Source organism: Petaurus breviceps, unplaced genomic scaffold (genome assembly GCF_028583685.1).
Source record: "Petaurus breviceps papuanus isolate PSGF00001 unplaced genomic scaffold, PetGlider_PUasm1.0 90897, whole genome shotgun sequence".
In the NCBI taxonomy this organism is placed as follows: Eukaryota; Metazoa; Chordata; class Mammalia; order Diprotodontia; family Petauridae; genus Petaurus; species Petaurus breviceps.
In genome coordinates, this window is record NW_027187374.1 from 4,321,828 (window position 1) to 4,345,033 (window position 23,206).

Below are 23,206 nucleotides of genomic sequence, written 5' to 3' on the forward strand. Positions count from 1 at the left end.
CCAAGGCCCCCACTGATTGGGGGGGTGCTCTCGGGGGACTCCCCCTCCCTATCCAGCCAGGGGGCCTTGTTTGGGGGGGGAGGTGCTGAGGGCTGCGGCCAGTGAAGATCGACACCCACTTGACTCGGATGGCTGGGCGGGGGGGAGGGTACTGGGGGACCCACTGCTCAGCACCAGGGTTAGCGATGGGGGAGGTGGGGGTGGGGGGTGCACCACCCCCACCACAGGCAGCACATTCAGCAAGGGCCCAGATGTGAGACCCCAGGCTGGGGTGGCAATAGGAGGGGTTGGTGGAGGCTGTTTTGGCAGAGGTGGGGCTGGCTCAGTGTCCCCTGACATTTTCACAAACACCTGCCCCAGTTTGTTAACAAGAATGATCTTGGAGGCAGCAGTTTTGGGGGGTTCAGGGGCAGGACTGAGGCTTAGCACACGAACTCCAGGAGCCCCAGGAAGCCAGGCAAACGTCCGGGGGGTGGGGTAGGGGCCTGGCTGCCATTAGCCAGTGAAGGGGGTAGTTGGGGGGGGGGGGTCTTCACCGGACCAGCCCCAGCCCCACCCTCGACAGCTCCACCTAGGTTCTTGAGTACAAACTACAATTTCCAAAGAGGGTCCGGGGGGGGGGGGGGGGGACTTGCCCCATCCCCTCTGGGAACACTATATATCAAAGAGCAAAAACGGTGAGGTTCCAGCCAAAAATATCATACCTCACAAAGCTAAGCATAATCTTGGATGAAAAGAATGGAAGTTTAATGAATTGTCAGACTTTCAGGACTTTGCTAAAAAAAAAACACACTGAACTTAAGATTTGACATACAAGAGCCAAGAGAAATATAAAGTATATACCAAAGATTTATTACAAGGGACTCAATAAGGACACTGTTTACCTTTTATGTATGTAAAATGTAAAACATGTCTAAGATTGTTATTAGTAATTGAGTAGTTCATAAGAAAGATTGGGTAGACCTGAGTATAATACTACTTTAAAAAGCCAAACTGTGTAGGAATATCTGAAAAGAGTAATTATCTTACACAAATGAGGAGAGGAAGAACCAACACAGAGGAATCAGATGGGGGAGGAAGGTTGTTAGTTTTGGAAACCGACTTTCATTGGGAATGGGTTCAAGAGGGGAATATATACATATACACACATACACACATATGTATATATATGTATATGTGTATATATACATATACATATACACACATCTAGAAGAGTATAAAAGTCTTCTAAAATTCAGAAAGAAACAATGCTAAAGAAATAGGGAGAGAGTAAAGCATAAATAAGGGAGGCTATCTCTAGAGGGGAGGGTGAGGGAATAGGCTAAAAGGGGGGGTAAGGGAGGGATCCTTGGAAGGGGGTAGAATAGGAGGGCAAGGTAATGGGCAGAAGTAAAGTAGAGAAGTCAGGAGGGATAGGAAATAAGATATACACAAACACAAAAACAAAGATCAGGAGTAGAATTTGTTAGGGAAAGTATATGTCTATATATATGTATGTGTATATATGTGTACATATATAAATAAAAATATATTTGTTTTTAATTATAGCCTTGGGGGTGGGTTAGGAAGGGGGTGGAAGAACAAAATAAAAAGTGTATAGCAGAGAACAAAAGAAAACTTATAAAGAAGCAAAGAAAAGATGGATAGCTCTCAACATAACATGTTACATAGGCTATTATATAGGCTTTCTTAATGGAAATTTATTGCTATATATTTTTGAATCTTCTCTTACATTCTGCTGTGCACATGGAATGCTTTTTTTCTTATTTTGTTTTTAAGTTTCAATATTTAAGCTTATGTTTCTTTTTCTTTATTGTGTATTTAAGTTTTAGTTTTTAAGTCTAAAATTTAAAAAAAGTGAAATTCAATAGATTTCTGGAGAAAATCTAATGGGAATAGAAAGGGGCGAGCCTTTTTCTCAGCTGTACGTGGTACCTTCACAAAAATTAAGGGCATAGAAACCTCATAATCAAATTTCAGAATGAGTGGGTCAAAAAAGAAAACAATAATTTCATTAAAGAAAATGACAAGACAACATACCAAAACTTACAGATGTGGCCAAAGCAGTATTTAGAGGAAAATGTATTATCTCTAAATGCTTACATCAATAAAATAGAGAAAGAACAAATCGATGAAATGGGTGTGTAACTAAAAAAAACTAGAAAAAGAACAAATTTAAAATCCTCAAACACCAAACTGGAAATCCTAAAAATCAAATGAAAGATGAATAAAACGGAAAGTAAGGAAACTATTGTACTAATAAATAAAACTAGGAACTGGTTTTATGAGCAAAAAAAAAAAAAAACAGATGAACCTTTGGTTAATTTAATTTTTAAAAAATTGCTAGTATCAAAAATGTAAAAGATGAAATTCACCACCAATGAAAAGGAAATCAAAGCAATTATGAGTTATTTTGCCCAACTGTATTCCAATAAAGCTAACAATCTAAATGAAATGAATGAATAGCTAAAAAAATTATAAATTGCCCAGATTAACAGGAAAGGAAAAAGAATAATTAAATAACCCTATCTTAGAAAAAGAAATTGAACAATCCATAAATGAGCTCTCTAAGAAAAAATCCCCAGGACCAGATGGATTCACAAGTGAATTATATCAAATATTTAAAGAACAATTCATTCCAATACTATATAAACTATCTGGAAAACTAGGCAAAGAAGAAAACTTACCAAATTCCTTTTATGATACAAATATAGTGTTGATACATAAATCAGAAAGAACAAACACAGAGAAGGAAAACTACAGGCCAATTTCCCTAATATATACTAATGCAAAAAAAATTAATAAAACATTATCAAAGAGATAACAGGAATATATCACAAAAATTATGTATTATGACCATGTGAGATTTATATCAGGAATTCAGACCAGTTCAATATTAGGAAAACTATGAGTATAATTGACTACATCAATAATAGAACCAATACAAATCATATGATCATCTCAATAGATGCAGGGAAAATTTTTGAGAAAATACAACACTTATTCCTATTAAAAACGCTAGAAAGCACAGGAATAAATGAAGCTTTCCTCCAAATGATAAGTGGTATCCATCCAAAACCATCTGCAAATATTATCTTTAATAGGGATAAGCTAGAGAAGTTTTTCAATTAAGTTCCGGGTGAAGTAAGGATGCCCATTATCACCACTATTATTCAATAATGTTCTAGAAGTGCTTGCTATAGTAGTAAGAGAAGAAAAAGAAATGGAAGGAATTAGATTAGGCAATCAGGAAACAAAACTATTACTCTTTGTGGATAATCTAATGATATGCTTGGAGAAACCTAGAGAATTAACTTTAAAAACTAGATAAAATTATTTAACCACTTTAGCAAAGTTGCAGGATATAAAATAAACCCACATAAATCATTGGCATTTTTACATATTACCATCAAAGTCTAGGCAGCCAGGAGATGCAATAAATAAAGCACTGGGATTGGAGTCAGGAAAACCTGAGTTCAAATCTGCTCTCAGATACTTACTAGCTGCATGATCCTAAGCAAGTCACTTAACCCTGTTAGCCTCAGTTTCTTCATCTGTAAAATCAACTAGAGAAGGAAATGGCAAACCACACCAGCATCTTTGCAAAGAAAACTTCAAAAATGGGGTCATAAAGAATCCAACACTACTGAAATGACAACAAACACCAACAAACTTCAGCAGGAATAAATGTAAAGAGAAATTACATTTGAAATAACTTCAGACAATGTAAAAGACTTGGGAGACTACTTGCCAACACAAACCCAGAACTATATGTAGACAATTTCAAGACATCGTCTACTCAAATAAAGTCAGATCTAAACAGGTGAAAAAATTAATTGCTCATGGGTTGGCCAAGAAAATATGATAAAAATGACAATTCTACCTAAATAATTTTTTAAATTCTGTGCCATACATAATCAAACTACCAAAATTATTTCATAAAACTAGAAAAAAATAACAAAATATATCTGGAAGAGTAAAAGGTCAAGAACATCAAGGAACAAGATAAATGAAAGAAAAATATGAAGGAAGGTAGTTTTGCAGTACCAAATTACAAAGTGGTAATCCTCAAAACTATCTGGTAATGACTAAAAAATAGAGTGGTAAAATTAGTGGAATAGATTTGTGTACACAAGACAAAGTAATAAATGACCTTAATAATCGAATGTTTGGTAAACCCAAAGACCTCAATCTCTACTGTTTAACAAAAATTAGTTGGAAAACTGTAAAATGGTTTTACAGAAACTAGATATAGTTCAACATCTCATGCTGTAAGGTCAAAATGGGCACATGACTTAGAGCACTGAAAATTTTACCTGTTAGATCTATGGATAAGGGAAGAATAAAGAGTATATTATAGATAAATGGATAATTTTGGTTACATGAATCTTAAAAAGTTTTGCACAAACAAAATCAATGCAGTCAAGAAGGAAAGCAGAAAACTGGGAAAAAAACTTTTACGGTAAATTTCTCTGATAAAAGCATCATTACAAATATGTAAAGAACTGAATGAAATTCATAAGAATATGAGTCATTTGGGGTGGCTAGGTGGCACAATGAATAGAGCACCAGCCCTGGAGTCAGGAGGACCTGAGTTCAAGTCTGGTCTCAGATACTTGACACATTTATTGGCCGTGTGACTTTGGGTAAGCCACTTAACCCCAATTGCCCTCCAAAAAAAAAAAAAAAGAAAAAAAAAGAATGAGTCATTTAAAAAAGGGGGAAAGGACTTATTTGTAGAAAAATATTCATAACAGCTCATTTTGTGGTAGCTAAAAAATGGAAATCAAAGGGATACCCATCAATTGGGGAATGGCTAAACAAGTTGTGGTATATGACTGTGATGGAATATTACTGTGCTTTAAGAAATGACAAGCAGGGTGGCTTCAGAAAAACCTGGAAAGATACACATGAACTGATGCAAAGTGAAGTGCACAGAATCAGGGGAACATTGTGCACAGTAACAACAATGAAGAACTATTATGATGAACTGTGAATGACTTAGCTATTCTCTGCAATATAATCTTCTAAGACAATCCCAAAGGACTAATGATGAAGCGTACTATCCTTCTCCAGAGAAAGAACTGATATTGTTTGAATATAGTCTGAAGAGTGCTGTTTTTCACTTTCCTTCTTTTTCTTTTATTCTAGTCTTTGTGTATAAATGACTGATATGGAAATGTTTTACATGATTGCATATGTATAATCTGTATCTGACTGCTTACTGTCTGGGGGAGTTGGGGAAGAGTAAGGGTGGGATAGAATTAGGAACTCAAAACTGAAAAAAAATCCCAAATGTTAAAAAAAAAAACTATTTTACACTTAAGTGGGGGGGGGGAATAAAATATATTAAATTAAGAATATGAGTCAAGGGGTGGGTAGGTGGCACAATGAGTAGAGTGCCGGCCCTGGAGTCAGGAGGACCTAAGTTCGTAACTGGCCTCAGACGCTTATAACACACACACACACACACACCCACACACACACCTAGTCGTTTGACATTGGGCAAGTTACTTAAACCCAATTGCCCCCCAAAAAAGCAAAAAAAAAAAAAAAAAAGAATGAGTCATTCCCCAACTGATAAATGGTCAAAGGGTTTTTGAACAGGCTGTTTTCAGAAGAAATTAAAGCTATCATTAGTAACATGAAAAAAAAATCCTCTAAATCAGTATCGATGAGAGAAATGCAAATTAAAACTGAGGTATTACCTCACATCTATCAGATTAGCTAATACGACAGAAAAGGAAAATTAGAAATGTTGCAGGGGATGTGGAAAAATTGGGACACTAATGCACAGTTGGTAGAGTTGTGAATTGATCTAATCATTCTGGAGAGCAATTTGGAAATATGCTTAAAAGACCATAAAAACCCTTGACCCAGCAATACCACTGCTAGGTCTATAACTCAAAGAGACTTTTTAAAAAATGAAAAAGAACTACATGTACAAAAATATTTATGGCAGCTCTTTTTGTGGCTGCAAAGAACTAGAAACTGCAGGGATGTCCATCAGTTGGGGAATGACTGAACAAGTTGAGGTGTGTGATTGTGATGGAATACTAGTGTACTATAAGAAATGATAAACAGGGTGGTTTCAGAGAAACCTGGGCAGACTTATATGAACTGGTACAAAGTGAAGTGAGGAGAACCGGAATATTGTATACATCAACATCAATATTGTACAATGACTAACTGTGAATGACAATTATTCTAAGCAATACAATTATCCAATACAATTCTGACAGACTTATGAAAAATGCTATCTACTCCCTGTAATAGGAATGGAATTTAAAGATCCCCCTATATTGGCTTGGTTTTCGGTTTGATTGTGTTAAAACCCAGAGCTTGTTAAACCCACTTGTGGGATGGACTTGTTGACGTGAAAAGAGAGTGCTGAATTGGGAGGAGCTGATGATGTAAATTTAGAGAGACACAGGAAAAGAGAGAGGCAGAAGACCTTTTTGGAAGCAGCACCTTTGGAGGCAGAAAGAGAGTGAGAGGATTGCTGAGGGCCACTTTCAATTGCCCAGGACTTTTGAGAGCTGCCACCCAGAGCTGCCAAGGACTGAGGAGACATGGGTGTTATGTACTCTTGTACTTTGTCTGTTTTGATGTTGTTTTGCCAGATTTGTCCACTGGTGAAAGACAGTCCTGTTGTTGCAGAAGTTTGAGAACCTTGCTGTTGGTTCAGAGCTCTTGAGACTGTTCTACAGACAGAGAGTGAATTCTGTCCACTGGTGAAGGACAGTGCTATTGTTGCAGAAGTTTTGGAACCTTGCTGTTTGTTCAGAAGCACTGAAGAAGGATTTTCTTGTTGTATGTTTACAGAAATCCTGGGAGAGGGTTTTGCTAATGTTTTCAGGAGTTCTAGGACTGTTCTGCAGACAGAGAATGAATTAATGAAAAGACTGGCAATGTATCTTGTGGCCTTGCTAAGCTTTGTCTCCCCAGGAACAAAGATTGCTCAGAACTTGCCTTGGGTCAAGATGAAGAAAAGACCTCCATTTGGGTATTAAGCATTGTGCTTAAGCTTGTTGTAACTCTGGGGTAGATTCAATTGTGATCCAAGGGTGGGGAACTTTTGACCTTTTTATATTCTTTGATTGAACAAATGAATGTACTTTACTTATTGATTGGAAACTAATCTCCATTTGAGAAGAGGGGCTTTGTGATGGACTAAAATGAAGGTACAGCCTAGGGGTGGAGTAGTATTTAGAAGAGGGACTTTGTAATTGATTAAGTGAATGTAATGTCCTGGGGTGGGGTAGTACTTGGAGATTATGTAATCATACGTAGTAAGTGCTGTATTTTGAATGATGTCATATTTTGATCTTCTCTGTTCTTAACTTTTCACTGAATAAAATGGAGAGCACCTATGCTGGTATTTTGAACCTTGGGAAGTTGCCTTTTCATTACATTACACTCCCAGAGAAAGAATGGATGGAGTCTGAATGCAGATAGAAACATACTTTTTAAACTTTATTTTTCTTGTGCTGTTTTTTTTTTTGGTCTGTTTTCTTTTGTAACCTGGCTAATATGTATATGTATAATCTGTATAAAATTGTTGCCTTCTCAAAGAGGGAGAGAATTTGGAACTCAAAACTTTCAAAAATAATGTTAAAATTTTTCTTACATTTAATTAAGAAAAATAGAATAAGATGAAAGAAAAAAATTAAAACATTGATTCTTTTAAAAAACAAACAAACTTTGCTTTATCTCTTCCAAGAATTCTATTTGAATTTGGGTCCAACCTAAGTTCTTCTCCTAGACTCTGATTTTAGATGTTTTGGAGTCACTTTCTTTTTTTGGATTTGGTATTTCAGGCATCCCTGTCACCATGATAGCTTTTAATGATTTTTTTTTTTTTGCATATTCTTCCAGGCTATTTTCTGATGTCAGACTTGATGTCTGTGCTGAGATCTACATTCTTCTAGAAGGCAAGCCCAGTCTTGGTACTGTTATCATTTCAGTATCTCAGAAACAGGTTAAGGACTCTCTAGTCTTCAGTGCTCCCAAATTTATGTGATCCAGAGCAAAATCTTATTGTTGTCCTCTGTATGGTGACAGCCAGAGTGGGAATGTGACCAAAAGTCTTACAGTCAATATAAACTACCTGAAGTAAATGTAAAAGGCAAAAGGAACTCTAGCCATGTCATGGGAGCACTTGCACATGACCCTGGGACATCCCTGGAACTGTGCCTACTTTGTTCTGCTTCTCTATGATATCTGACCTGGCCGGGACTTGATATGGGCATCCCTGACACCACTCTGTCCTCCTGTCACCAATCAGCCCAAATAAAAACTGTTACTAGCAAGCTGGCATGAGTCCCTCTTTCTTCAATATCTCAGTATTCTCTCTAGGAGAGTCTGTGTCCTATAATTAGCATATCAAGGCAGAAGAGATCAGCCTGCTTACAATGGTGTAGCTCTTAGGTTAGTATGCTCCCCTATAAATCTTGTATTTTTATACCCCCTGGCCTGACCTCTGCAAGTTCCAAAACTCAATTTGGGTCTTAGCAAAAAAAAAAAAAAAATTTGCCTTGTCTTATACTCCAATAGCAAACTGGCTAGAAAAGGAATTATCTTCAGGATAAGTACACAAAACTTCCCATTTTAGACAGTAGAAAGGAACAAAGGACCCTCATCTGGGGTTTCTAATTGGTTTGGCAAAATTTGTAAGAATAAAACTTTTATAACATTTCTAAGCCAATGGAATTTTGCAATTGTCAAAAATTCTTTATTTATACATATATTACATATATACATGTACACACACATATACCTATATACATATACTTACATATATTCATATTAACACACACTGAATTTGTAAGAATAAAACTTATAAGCTCTCTAATCCAACAGAACTCTGCAACTATCAAAAATTCTTGAGTCATACATACACTACACATATACATATATATATTTGTTTTGGGGTAAAGAGGGTATGTATATGTACACACATATATAGTTTATACATGGGACAGATGACCAATTAGACCCCTAATTTATTCCAATCAATGCTAATCAGTTCAATATGATTCCAAAGAGATAATGCTTATAAATTCTGTATATTAAGCCCCAGAGCTGTGAACTACAAATTGTAAATTCACTTGCTTAGTCATAAGGAGTTAACTGTAAGACCTCCACCCTTGTTTTTGCCTTGTTATAGTGACCAAACCCAGCATAGTGGAGGTGACATGGAAAATCCCCCAGGTATTTTTGTTGCCCCTCTGTTCTTCATTATCCTTCTATTGCCCAACACAGCGAGATGGCCATGAGCATTTGGCCAATAAATGACCCTGTTTGTTGGCCTGTGGCCTGTTTTCTACCATCCCATCAGTCAACATAGATGCTTGAACTGTTTATTAGCCCAGCCCATGGTTCAGCTCATCAGTTAGGTAGGATTTCCTGAAAGGTCAAGATAGATCTGTGCTTGTTAACCATTGGGATTTTGTATTTTGTGTAGACTTTCTAGAAGGCTCAAGATAAAGATCCATCAACCGATGCAAAAATTCTAAATAAAACACTAGCAAAAAGACTACAGCAACATATCTCAAGAATAATACACTTTCATCAGGTAGGATTTATTCCAGGAATGCAAGGATGGTTTAATATTAGGAGAACCATCAGCATAATTGATCATATCAACAATAAAACTAGCAGAAACCACATGATCATCTCAATAGATGCAGAAAAGGCTTTTGAAAAAATACAACATCCATTCCTATTAAAAACATTAGAAAGTATAGGAATAAATGGAGTCTACCTTAAAATAATAGGTAGCATCTATTTAAAGCCATCAGCAAGTATTATATGTAATGGGGAGAAGCTAGAAGCATTTGCCATAAGATCAGGGGTGAAACAAGGGTGTCCACTATCACCCCTCTTATTCAATCTGGTACTACAAATGTTAGCAGTACCAATTAGAGAAGAAAAAGAAATCAAAGGAATAAAATTAGGCAAAGAAGAGACCAGCTATCATTCTTTGCAGATGATATGAAGATATAACTTAGAGAATCCTAGAGAATCAAGTAAAAAACTACTTGAGACAATAAATAAATTTGGCAAAGTTGCAGGATATAAAATAAACCCACACAAATCCTCGGCATTCCTATATATTTCCAATGAAATTCAACAGCAAGAGATAGAAAGAGAAATCCCATTTAAAGTTACTGTAGACATTATAAAATATTTGGGAATCTACCTGCCAAAACAAACCCAGGACCTATATGACCACAACTAAAAACACTTTTCACACAAATAAAGTCAGATCTAACTAATTGGAAAAATATCAATTGCTCATGGCTGGGTCGAGCTAATATAATAAAAATGACAATTTTACCTAAATTAAATTATATATTTAGTGCCATACTAATTAATTTACCAAAAAACTACTTTATAGAGCTAGAAAAAATAGTAACAAAATTCATTTGGAAAAATAAATGGTCCAGAATATCAAGAGAATTAATGAAAAGAAATGCTAGGGAAGGTGGACTAGCTATACCAGATTTCAATCTATATTATAAAGCAGCAGTCATCAAAACTACTTGGTACTGGCTGAGCAATAGAAGAGTGGATGAATGGAACAGATTAGGCACACAAGATTCAGAAGTCAATGATTATAGCAATCTATTGTTTGATAAACCCCCAGACCCTGATTTTTGGGATAAGAACTCACTATTTGACAAAAACTGCTGGGAAAACTGGAATATAGTGTGGCAGAAACTGGGCATAGACCATTATCTAACACCATATACCAAAATGAAGTCTAAATGGGTGCATGATCTAGGTATAAAGGTTGATACTGTAAGCAGTCTCCTAAAACAAGGAATAGTTTACCTATCAGACTTGTGGAAAGGGAAAGACTTTATGACTAAACAAGAATTAGAGAACATTATAAAATGTAAAATGGATAATTTTGACTACATGAAATTGAAAAGCTTCTATACAAACAAAGCCAATGTAACCAAGATTAAGAGGGAGGTGGGAAATTGGGAAAGAATCTTTACAACCTATGTCTCTGACAAAGGATTCATTTCTAAAATATACAGAGAACTGAGTCAAATTTATAAGAATACAAGTCATTCCCCAATTGATAAATGGTCAAAGGATATGAGCAGGCAGTTTTCAGAGAAAGAAATTAAAGATATCTATAAGCACATGAAGAAATGCTCTAATTCACTATTGATTAGAGAAATGCAAATCAAAACAACTCTAAGGTACCACATCTCACCAGTCAGATTGGCTAAGATGACAAAACAGGAAAACAATAAATGCTGGAGAGGATCTGGGCAAATTGGAACACTAATGCATTACTGGTGGAGTTGTGAACTGATCCAGCCTTTCTGGAGAGCAATCTGGAATTATGCCCAAAGGGCTATTAATACTTTCATACCCTTTGATCCAGCAATACCACTCCTAGGGTTACATCCCAAAGAGATCATAGAAATGGGAGAAAGACCCATATGTACAAAAATGTTTATAGCAGCTCTTTTTGTAGTGGCATAGAATTGGAAATTAAGGGGGTGCCCATCAATTCGGGAATGGCTGAACAAATTGTGGTATATGCATGTTATGGAATACTATTGTGCTATAAGAAACGAGGAGCAGACGGTCTTCATATTTACCTGGAGAGGCTTAAAAGAACTGATGGTGAGTGAGAAGAGTAGAACCAGGAGAAATTTGTACACAATTACAGACACAATGCATGTCTGATGACCAGCTTTGATAGACTGGACTCGTCTCAGCAATGCAGTGATATAAGTCAATCCCAAAAGACTCATGATGGAGAGAAATATGTGCATCTAGAGAAAGAACTAGAAAAAACTGAGTTTATATCCAGGTGGAAGCAAAATACCTGATCTTTTTCCTTCTCTTATTTGGTTTTATATCCTCTTTACCATTTTTCATTCCAGCTGATACAATCTGTCTTTATAACCTGACATGTATAATGTGAAAGTATTTACAGATCCTATACTTGACCATATGCCGCCATGGCGGGGAGGGGAGGGAGGGGGACAAAATGTGAAACTCAAGGAATTGTGGAATTGAATCCTGTAAACTAAAAGGAAACAAATTAATTTAAAAAAAATAAAATAAAAGTTGAAAAGAAAGGAAGGAAGGAAGAAAGAAAGAAGGAAAGAAAGAAAGAAAGGAAGAAAGAAAGAAAGAAAGAAAGAAAGAAAGAAAGAAAGAAAGAAAGAAAGAAAGAAAGAAAGAAAGAAAGAAAGAAAGAAAGAAAGAAAGAAAGAAAGAAAAATATCTATCAATCAACGAGGCTCTGTATTTTCCTGTGCCTCTTCTGTATCATCTGGATATCAAGCATTATAAAATTAAGGCCCTGAAGGAAGGGGGCACCTCAGATCATGAGGAACATCTGATGTCCATTTCATTAGAGGAGGATATGAACCCTTTAATAAAGTACCATTGGCTCAGAGCTCTGTCTCACTTTTATTGTAAGTTGGACAATTTAGGACCACACAGTCTATATATGTATATATATGTGTATACACACACACACACACACACACCAAACAATGCTATGGCCATAGGATTCCAGAATCCCATATCTTGTTTTAATAAAAAAAAAAAGAATAGAATTTAACCATGAAGTCATGTTAAACAACATCTAGTGACCAAACCAAATATTCTGGGTCAGAAATTCAGACTTGTGCAATGAGACATTTGTGGTCATAAAATACCAAAAAAAAAAAAATTACTTTACTAAAAACAAAGAATAAAAAGGACACAATTTGTAGGAATAAAAATTTAGTAACTCAAAGAAAATGGATTGCCTTAGTATTTATCATAGCAACTAGTCATGTTATGTGAGAAAACTATTTTCATGATGCAATGGGAATTCCACTAAAATTCCTAATATGAACTTCCCATAGGCTGATGCTTTTATACCTCAGTCTTTTACGAAGTCAATAGACTGATTCCTAGAACAGCCTCTATGACCCCTTAGAGGGAAAAGAACCCAGCCTACAATAAAACAGGTTCTGTCCTACTACACAGTCAATATCATCTAATAGACATATGACTGATGATGAACTTATTGATCATCACCTTGGTTAATCCTCAGATAGCAGACACACTATTTTGCTATGACCATACTAAAGCCTTACAAATATGATAGAACCTAACAGAACTTATATTTCTCTGGCATGGTCTTCAGGAGCCCAGGATTAACTACATACTATGATGAGGCAAACAGACTTGTGGGAAGTATGATTCCATTTATGTAAAAAATTAAAAGCAGTTTATAAATTGAAACCCTTAAATATTTTAAAAGCATTTTTTTTTACTTTCAACAATTTTTTAATGTGACAATATTAAGAAGAGGAAAATAAAGAAAGATGGCATTCTACATTTTTAACAAACTACAAGTAGAACTTGTGTTCATCTTCAATTAGGAGTAATTTTACATTACCTACCTTATCAGAAATACATAGTGATTTAAGATTACATTTTTTAAATCCCGTATTTTTATTTTTGTCTTTTTGCTTTTTGGAGGGGGGAAGACAGGGCAACTGGGGTTAAGTGACTTGCCCAAGGTCACATGGCTAGTAAGTATTACACAAGTGTCTGAGGCCACATTTGAACTCAGGTCCACCTGACTCCAGGGCCGGTGTTCTATTCACTGTGCCATCTAGCCATCCCCAAATCCTGTATTTTTATGTCAAAGAAGCACACCAAAACACAAAATATGACCAGAATTCCATTTTATTATACTTGAAAGTTCCCCATCTCTATAACTTGTGTCCATTTTGTCCTAAATCTCAAATGGACTCACATAGACAAATGCCTAAAAGAAGAGCATTTAAGGTACATAATGGCATAAATTAATCTGCAGGAATTTTTCAAAAGCATGTATTTTGACTACAGTAGTTCTGTATTTAAAAATACTTTCTGAATACTGCAGTATAATCAAGTAATATTTTACAAGTCACACTTTAACATATTTAAATGTTTCAAACTCAGGGCGGGTAGGTGACACAGTGAGTAAGTAGAGCTCTGGCCCTGGAGTCAGGAGGTCCTGAGTTCCGATCTGGCCTCAGATACTTAACACACACACACACAAAACCTAGCCATGTGACATTGGGCAAGTTACTTAACCCCAATTGCCCTCCAAGAAAAAAAAAGCAAATAAATAAATAAATGTTTCAAACTCTCCTGTATACCAGAATAGTTTATATTCCTTTTAACACAATAAGGCAATTTCTGCCAGTTAAACTAGCTAATACCTTGAAGGTAACTTCCTATGGAAATAAATTTAACTCTTTCAATAAGCTATGGTTGATATTTATAAAGAATTTAAAAGGTTACTTCAGTCACCTTATTAAAATTACTTCTGAATTTACTTGTCTAAGATTAACTGGTATAATTCTCTACCAACTTGTCCCTTTACTCCCCACCTCCAGCCCCCTCCTTTGGAAATTTGTGAGGTTATTGTGAAAAAAAAAAAAAACATAAAGGAGTTAGAGAATAGACCAAGACAACTTCCTCCCTCCTCCTTAATACTTTTATCTATATATCTTTTTTTTTTAAGCTTGGAATTTCTGCTTATTAATGGAAAGTGCCTAATTTTTTGCACTGAATTTCTTATACCTGGCAGCACCTCATCCAGTGTTGTCATAAAAATGATTACTAAATCATAGTCCTTTCTAAAAATCAAGAAACATTTTAATATTTCCATATAGCCATTTTAACAATAAAGACTTTTTTTTCATCTAACTATTGCATTTAGTTTAGTTTCATTAAATTCATTTGGAGGATTTTCAAATGAGAGTGGAACACTCTGAAGTTCATAATATACAGACTCTTTTAAAGAGGTATCCACTTCTAACACAGATTTTTCTACTGGAGATCCCAATAGTGGCTGAAACTGTGAAGCATGTGATCATGTGGAAAATCCTTTGGAGGAAGCATTGCTATTATTTCTAGTACAATTCTGGGTTCCAGAAATCTTTTGGGGAGGCTTCTTGCAAACAAAACCATAATTTAATTCCATAGCAGTTTTAAAATTATCTATATTCAAAGTCCAGTAACCATCTTCATCTTCTTTGTACCTATCAAAATATATAAGAATGCAAAGGATCTAATAAAATACATTTACATATCCTTATTATGACTAATAAAGTGACAAAGAGTATAGAGTCAATATCCATAAGGAAAAAAAATAGTAAATTCATGAATCAATTATTATTTCTTTTTTTTTAAACTTTAATTTATTAATTTGTTTGTTTCCTTTTAGTTTACAGGATTCAATTCCACAATTCCTTGAATTTCACATTTTGTCCCCCTCCCTCCCCTCCCCCCCATGGCGGCTTATTATCAAGTATAGGATCTGTAAATACTTTCACATTATACAATGGTCAGGTTATGGATTGTACCAGCTGGAATGAAAAATGGTAAAGAGGACATAAAATCAAATAAGAGAACGAAAAAGATCAGGTATTTTGCTTCCACCTGGATATAAATTTAGTTCTTTCTAGTTCTTTCTCTGGATGCACATTTTTCTCTCCATCATGCGTCTTTTGGGAGTGACTTATATCCCTGTATTGTTGAGAAGAGTCCAGTCTATCAAAGTTGGTCATCACACATACGTTATGTCTGTAATTGTGTACAAATTCCTCCTGGTTCTACTCTTCTCACTAAGCATCAGTTCTTTTAAGCCTCTCCAGGTAAATATGAAGACCGCCTGCTCCCCGTTTCTTATGGCGCAATAGTATTCCATAACATGCATATACCACAACTTGTTCAGCCATTCCCCAATTGATGGGCACCCCCTTAATTTCCAATTCTTTGCCACAACAAAAAGAGCTGCTATAAACATTTTTGTACATATGGGTCTTTCTCCCATTTCTATGATCTCTTTGGGATATAACCCTAGGAGTGGTATTGCTGGATCAAAGGGTATGAAAGTATTAATAGCCCTTTGGGCATAATTCCAGATTGCTCTCCAGAAAGGCTGGATCAGTTCACAACTCCACCAACAATGCATTAGTGTTCCAGTTTGCCCACATCCTCTCCAGCATTTGTCATTTTCCTGTTTTGTCATCTTAGCCAATCTGACTGGTGAGATGTGGTACCTCAGAGTTGTTTTGATTTGCATTTCTCTAATCAATAGTGAATTAGAGCATTTCTTCATGTGCTTATAGATATCTTTAATTTCTTTCTCTGAAAACTGCCTGTTCATATCCTTTGACCATTTATCAATTGGGGAATGACTTGTATTCTTATACATTTGACTCAATTCTCTGTATATTTTAGAGATGAGTCCTTTGTCAGAGACATAGGTTGTAAAGATTCTTTCCCAATTTCCCACCTCCCTCTTAATCTTGGTCACATTGGCTTTCTTTGTACAGAAACTTTTCAATTTCATGTGGTCAAAATTATCCATTTTACATTTTATAATGTTCTCTAATTCCTGTTTCGTCATAAAGTCATTCCCTCTCCACAAGTCTGATAGGTAAACTATCCCTTGTTTTAGCAGACTGCTTACAGTATCAACCTTTATACCGAGATCATGAACCCATTTAGACTTGATTTTGGTATATGGTGTTAGATAATGGTCTATGTCCAGTTTCTGCCATACTATATTCCAGTTTTCCCACCAGTTTTTGTCAAACAGTGAGTTCTTATCCCATAAACCAGGGTCTGGGGGTTTATCAAACAATACATTACTGTAGTCATTGACTTCTGAATCTCGTGTGCCTAATCTATTCCATTGATCCACTTCTCTATTTCTAAGCCAGTACCAGGTAGTTTTGATGACTGCTGCTTTATAGTACAGATTGAAATCTGGTAAAGCTAGTCCACCTTCCCTAGCATTTTTTTTTTCAATAATTCCCTTGATATTCTGGACCGTTTATTCTTCCAGATGAATTTTGTTACTATTTTTTCTAACTCTATAAAGTAATTTTTTGGTAAATAAATTGGTATGTGTAGCAGCAAGCACCCTGGAGTCCCTAGGGTGGCTGCTCACACAGGTTCTTGGATCTGCTTTGTTAAAGGAAAGCAACTCAAAATGGGTTAACAAGCTTACTTTAATCAGTCAGACATATATCGTTTACCTTATTCAGGAGAAAAGGTCAGCACCCCGAACCTCAAAGCATACAGGCAGAATTATCAAGACAGAAACATCAAGTAGACAGATTTCCAAACTGTCCAACCATTACATCCATACCCAGTCAACATCTGGGTTTCCACACTCTGGGTTTTTCAAAGCCGGGGGACTCTCAACAATGGCTTCCCAGAATTCAGATCAAATCACAGAACACTTCTCAACGTGAGTCCCAAAACAAAGCTACACATCAGGGCTTATATAGCCTTCTCCTGGCTCAGAGAATGTAACAACCCTATTGACCCACTGGCCAATCAAAAAGTATCTACTGAAAAACAAGCCTCCCTCCCCAGGCTTCTGGTGCACTTTAGCCTAGGGGCAGGGAAGATCTTCCAAATTTGCATTCCCATTACAGTATGGCACTAAATATATAATTTAATTTAGGTAAAATTGTCATTTTTATTATATTAGCTCGACCCAGCCATGAGCAATTGATATTTTTCCAATTAGTTAGATCTGACTTTATTTGTGTGAAAAGTGTTTTGTAGTTATGATCATACAGGTCCTGGGTTTGTTTTGGCAGGCAGATTCCCAAATATTTTATAATGTCTACAGTAACTTTAAATGGGATTTCTCTTTCTACTTCTTGCTGTTGAATTTCATTGGAAATATATAGGAATGCCGAGGATTTGTGTGGGTTTATTTTATATCCTGCAACTTTGCCAAATTTATTTATTGTCTCAAGCAGTTTTTTACTTGATTCTCTAGGATTCTCTAAGTATATCATCATATCATCTGCGAAGAGTGATAGCTTGGTCTCTTCTTTGCCTAACTTGATTCCTTTGATTTCTTTTTCTTCTCTAATTGCTACTGCTAACATTTCTAGTACCAGATTGAATAAGAGGGGTGATAGTGGACACCCTTGTTTCACCCCTGATCTTATGGGAAATGCTTCCAGCTTTTCCCCATTACATATAATACTTGCTGATGGCTTTAAATAGATGCTACCTATTATTTTAAGGAAGGCTCCATTTATTCCTATACTTTCTAATGTTTTTAATAGGAATGGATGTTGTATTTTGTCAAAAGCCTTTTCTGCATCTATTGAGATGATCATGTGGTTTCTGCTAGTTTTATTATTGATATGATCAATTATACTGATGGTTTTCCTAATATTAAACCATCCTACATTCCTGGAATAAATCCTACCTGATCAAAGTGTATTATTCTTGAGATAAGTTGCTGTAGTCTTTTGGCTAGTATTTTATTTAGAATTTTTGCATCTATATTCATGAGGGAGATTGGTCTATAATTTTCTTTCTTTGTTTTATCTCTTCCTGATTTAGGTATCAGTACCATATTTGTGTCATAAAAAGAATTTGGTAGGACTCCTTCTTCACTAATTTTCCCAAATAATTTGTAGAGTATTGGAATCAATTGTTCTTTAAATGCTTGATAGAATTCAGTAGTGAATCCATCTGGCCCTGGAGATTTTTTCCTAGGGAGGTGACTGATGGCCTTTTCAATTTCTTTTTCTGAGATGGGATTATTTAAGTAATTTACTTCCTCTTCAGTTAATCTGGGCAACTTGTATGTTTCTAAATACTCATCCATTTCCCTAAGATTGTCAAATTTATGTGCATACAATTGGGAAAAATAATTCCTAATTATTGTTTTGATTTCCTCTTCATTGGAGGTAGATTCACCCTTTTCATTTTTGATATTCATAATTTGGTTTTCTTCTTTCTTTTTTTTTTATCATATTGACTAGGGGTCTATCAATTTTGTTGGTTTTTTCATAAAACCAGCTCTTGGTTTTATTTATTAGTTCAATAGTTTTCTTAATTTTGATTTTATTAATCTCTCCTTTAGTCTTCAATATTTCTAGTTTAGTATTTAATTGGGGATTTTGAATTTGTTCTTTTTCTAGGTTTTTAAATTGCATGCCCAATTCGTTGAGCTCCCTTTTCTCTAATTTAATCACGTATGCACTCAGGGATATAAAACTTCCCCTAAGAACTGCCTTTAATGCATCCCACAGATTTTGGTATGTTGTCTCATTATTATCATTCTCTTGAATGAAATTACTGATTGTTTCTATAATTTCTTGTTTGATCCACTCATTCTTTAGGATTAAATTGTTTAATTTCCAGTTAGTTTTTAGTCTGTCTTTCCCTGGCCCTTTATTGCATATATTTTTTATTGCATCATGATCTGAGAACGATGTGTTTAATATTTCTGCCTTACTGCATAGAATTGTGAGGTTTTTATGCCCTAGAACATGGTCAATTTTTGAGTATGTGCCATGAACCACTGAGAAGAAAGTATATTCCTTTTTATCCCCATTCAGTTTTCTCCAGAGATCTATCATACCTATCCTCTCTAAAATCCTGTTCACCTCCTTAACTTCTTTCTTGTTTATTTTGAGGTTGGATTTATCAAGTTCAGATAGGGGGAGATTAAGGTCTCCCACTAGTATAGTTTTGCTATCTATTTCTTCCTCTAATTCCTTTAGCTTCACTTCTAGGAATTTGGAAGCTACACCACATGGTGTATATATGTTAAGTAGTGATATTGCTTCATTCTCGATGGTGCCTTTTAACAGGATATAGTTTCCTTCCTTATCTCTTTTAATTAGGTCAATTTTTGCATTTGCTTTATCTGAGATAAGGATTGCTATCCCTGCTTTTTTTACTTTAGCTGAGGCATGATATATTGTACTCCAACCTTTTACCTTTACCTTGTGTGTATCCCTCTGTTTCAGATGTGTTTCTTGTAAACAGCATATTGTAGGATTATGATTTCTAATCCATTCTGCTATCCGTCTCCGTTTTATAGGAGAGTTCTTTCCATTTACAGTTATGATTGTTATCTGTTTCTTTCCCCTTATCCTATTCCTGCCCCTGTTAATGTTCATATTTTTCCTCCTTTCTCCCTTCCCCCCCTTAATAGTTTTCCTTTTGACCACCGCCTCCCTCAGTGTTCCCTTTTCGGTCCCCCTCCCTTTTCCTTCCCTTTTCTCCTTACTACTTCCCTCTCTAGAAACCACTCCCACCCCCCTTTTGAAACCCTATCCCCCTCCTACTACCTGTAGGATATTGTTATACTTAATGAGGTATGCTATTTTTTCTTCGCATCAAGAATGACAGGAACAGATCTCATGCGAAGCTCCTCTCCCTCCCCTCTTTCCCTCTAAAATGATGTGTGTTCTCCTTGTTTACCTTTCTAAGTCACTGTTGCTTCTCGTAATTGGAGGTTGAATTTTCCATTGAGTTCTGGCTTTTTTATCAAGAAGGTCTGGAACTCTGTTATATCATTGAATGACCATCTCTTTGCCTGGAAGAATATGCTCAGTCTCTCTGGGTATGTGATCCTTGGTTGTAATCCAAGCTGTTTTGCCTTCCTGAAAATTGTATTCCACTGCGTCCGATCTTTCAGTGTGGAGGCTGACAAATCCTGTGTAATCCTCACTGTGGACCCTCGATATCTGAATTGTTTGTTTCTGGCCGCTTGAAGTATTTTCTCTTTTATCTGGTAGTTCTGGAGTTTGGCCACAACATTTCGAGGATTTTTCAGTTTGGGATCTCTTACAGCAGGTGTCCGGTGGATTCTATCGATTTCTATTTTCCCCTCAGGTTCAAGTATCTCAGGGCAGTTTTCCTTAATGAGCTCTTGGAGAATGTTGTCCAGGCTCATTTTTTCATCATAATTTTCTGGTAGGCCTATGATTCTCAGATTATCTCTCCTGGATCTTTTCCAGGTCAGTTATTTTTTCTTTGAGGTATTTTACCTCTTTTTCTAATTTTTCATTTTTGTTGTTTTGCTTGGCTACTTCTTGGTTCCTCATAGAGTTATTTGTTTCCATTTGTTTAATTCTGGTTTTTAGCAAATCATTTTCCTTGGTTAATTTTTGAAGCTCCTTTTCCATATCATACACTTTTCTTTTTAGAGAGATGTTTTCCTCATTATAATGCTTTTCTAATTCTGCTATTTTGGTTTTGAGAGAATTATTCATTTTGTCTTCTATCTCTCTCATTTTGCTTTCAAAGTTCCTTTTGATCTCATCTAGGAGAGCCTTCTGTGTTTGGGATCCATTCCCTGTTGAAGCTTCAGCTGTGGGTGTGGAGTCCACATTGTCTCCCTCTGAGGTTGGTTCCTCCCTCTGAGGATAGTAGAACTCTAGAGTCTTTGTCTTTGTAGTCTGCTTTCTACCTATTTTGAGGCAGGGTCCTAACCACGCCCTTCCTCTAGGATCCCAAGCCTTTACTGTAGAGGGTTTTGCCCTGGACAATAGTTACTATATTTTCAGGGTCAGTGGGGGGGTTTGGAGCAAGTGGGGTTCACTCTGTCATCCTCGTCTTTGGAGGTCCTGAAAGGGGCTTTTTTAAAAAAAGATTTCTGTGCTATGATGTGGTAGCCCCAGGAGTGTTTGCTGTCCAGTATAGGGGCCCCTGTCTTTGCTTCTTACCTTGCTCTTTCCAGTCCCAGCCCTTTGGTGATAGGCCTGTAGTGGACCTAGTGGTTGGTGGGAAGACTTGCCCTCAGAGTTGATCAGGCCCCTTCCTGGCCTACATCTGCCACCGCTCCTTCCCGGTCTGCATGCCGCGCCGCCGCAGCCGCCACACCTTCCCGGCCGGGGTCCGCCGCGCCTTCCCGGCCCGCGTCCGCGCTCCGCAGCAGCCACACCTTCCTGGCCTGTGTCCGCTGCCGCGCCTACCCGGCCTGCGTCCACGCGCCCATCAATTATTATTTCTATTTCCCAAAGTAACCATTAAATAAGAAGTCCTATCTTAGTGCCTTTCTCATAATAAATAAACAATATATATTTGTCCATTTATTTATTTAGGAGGGCAATCGGGGTTAAGTGACTTGCCCAAGGTCACACGGATAGTCTTTGTGTCAAGTGTCTGAGGCCGGATCTGAACTCAGGTCCTCCTGACTCCAGGGCCGGCGCTCTACTCACTGAACTACTGCGCTACCTAACCACCCAATATTTGTTCATTTAATAAACTGTATTTCAAATGTTGGAATTCCTATAAATATATGTGAATTTTAATACTTCTCTACTGCATAACTGAGAACCAAACATTGTTAACTAATAGATATAATCAAGGTCAAACGCATTATTGGAACAAATTAGCTTTAAAAATAAAAAAAAGTAAATAAGCAGCATTTTTTAACCTGTTCTCCTCTGCTATAATTATTGAACACTGTTATTCCTCAAGATAATATTGAAGAATAATATTCCTCAACATGAATTTACATTTATAGTGGAAACCATTTTTAACAGTAAGATGCAATGCAGAGAGCCCTGAATGTGGAGTCACACAACCTTAGTTTAAATCCTAGCTCTGCTACTTACTACATGTGTGACTTTGAGAAATCCTCTGCCCAGTTTATCTCATCTGTAAAATGAGGCAGTTGGATTACATAAGCTCTAAAGTTCCTTTTAGTTCTAGATTCATGATGCTAGGTATAATTAAGGTCAAAGGCATTAACTGAACAAATCAACCTTAAGAACAAAAGAATAGACAGGAACTAGAATTTAATAATTAGGTATTCTTCCCTAATGTAGTCATTGACAACCATTAAGTCTTTTGTCTATCTAGATCTATGCAATTATAGATCTAGACATTTATTTATAGATACATGGATATGAGTATCTCTAAATCTACAGACATACTCATATATAATATGTATTTGTATTGGAAATGCTATCTAATCAAATTAACACTAAAGAATAATAATTACTGAGAGGCTAGGTGGTGCAGTGAATAGAGCACAGGCCCTGGAGACAGGAGGACCTGAGTTCAAATCTGGCCTCAGACACTTGACACACTTACTAGCCGTGTAACTTTGGGCAAGTCACTTAACCCCAATTGCCCTCTAAAAAGCAAAAAAAAAAAAAAAGAATAATAATTACTTTCTGTGAGGTCTTCAAAAGGTTTTATAATTTGAACCTGTGATAGGATTCCCATTTCAATAGGAAAGAATAAACTGAATAACACTGTAAAGGCCTCATATACACTAAAATATTAATTACAACATTTTAAAATAATAAAAATGAACTAAAAACTGAGTCCTTGATTGGGGCTGAACAAATTATAATACATGAATGGAATAGTATTGTGAGGTAAG

General features: G+C 36.2%; 2 pseudogenes; both read right to left on the reverse strand.

The window, feature by feature from the left end:
* The window catches only part of LOC138151294 (histone-lysine N-methyltransferase 2B pseudogene), a 1,468-nt pseudogene extending 1,129 nt beyond the window's left edge, over positions 1 to 339 (reverse strand).
* Positions 340 to 14,728: 14,389 nt separating this feature from the next.
* LOC138151322 (histone H4 transcription factor-like) overlaps positions 14,729 to 23,206 on the reverse strand; it is a 34,750-nt pseudogene continuing 26,272 nt past the window's right edge.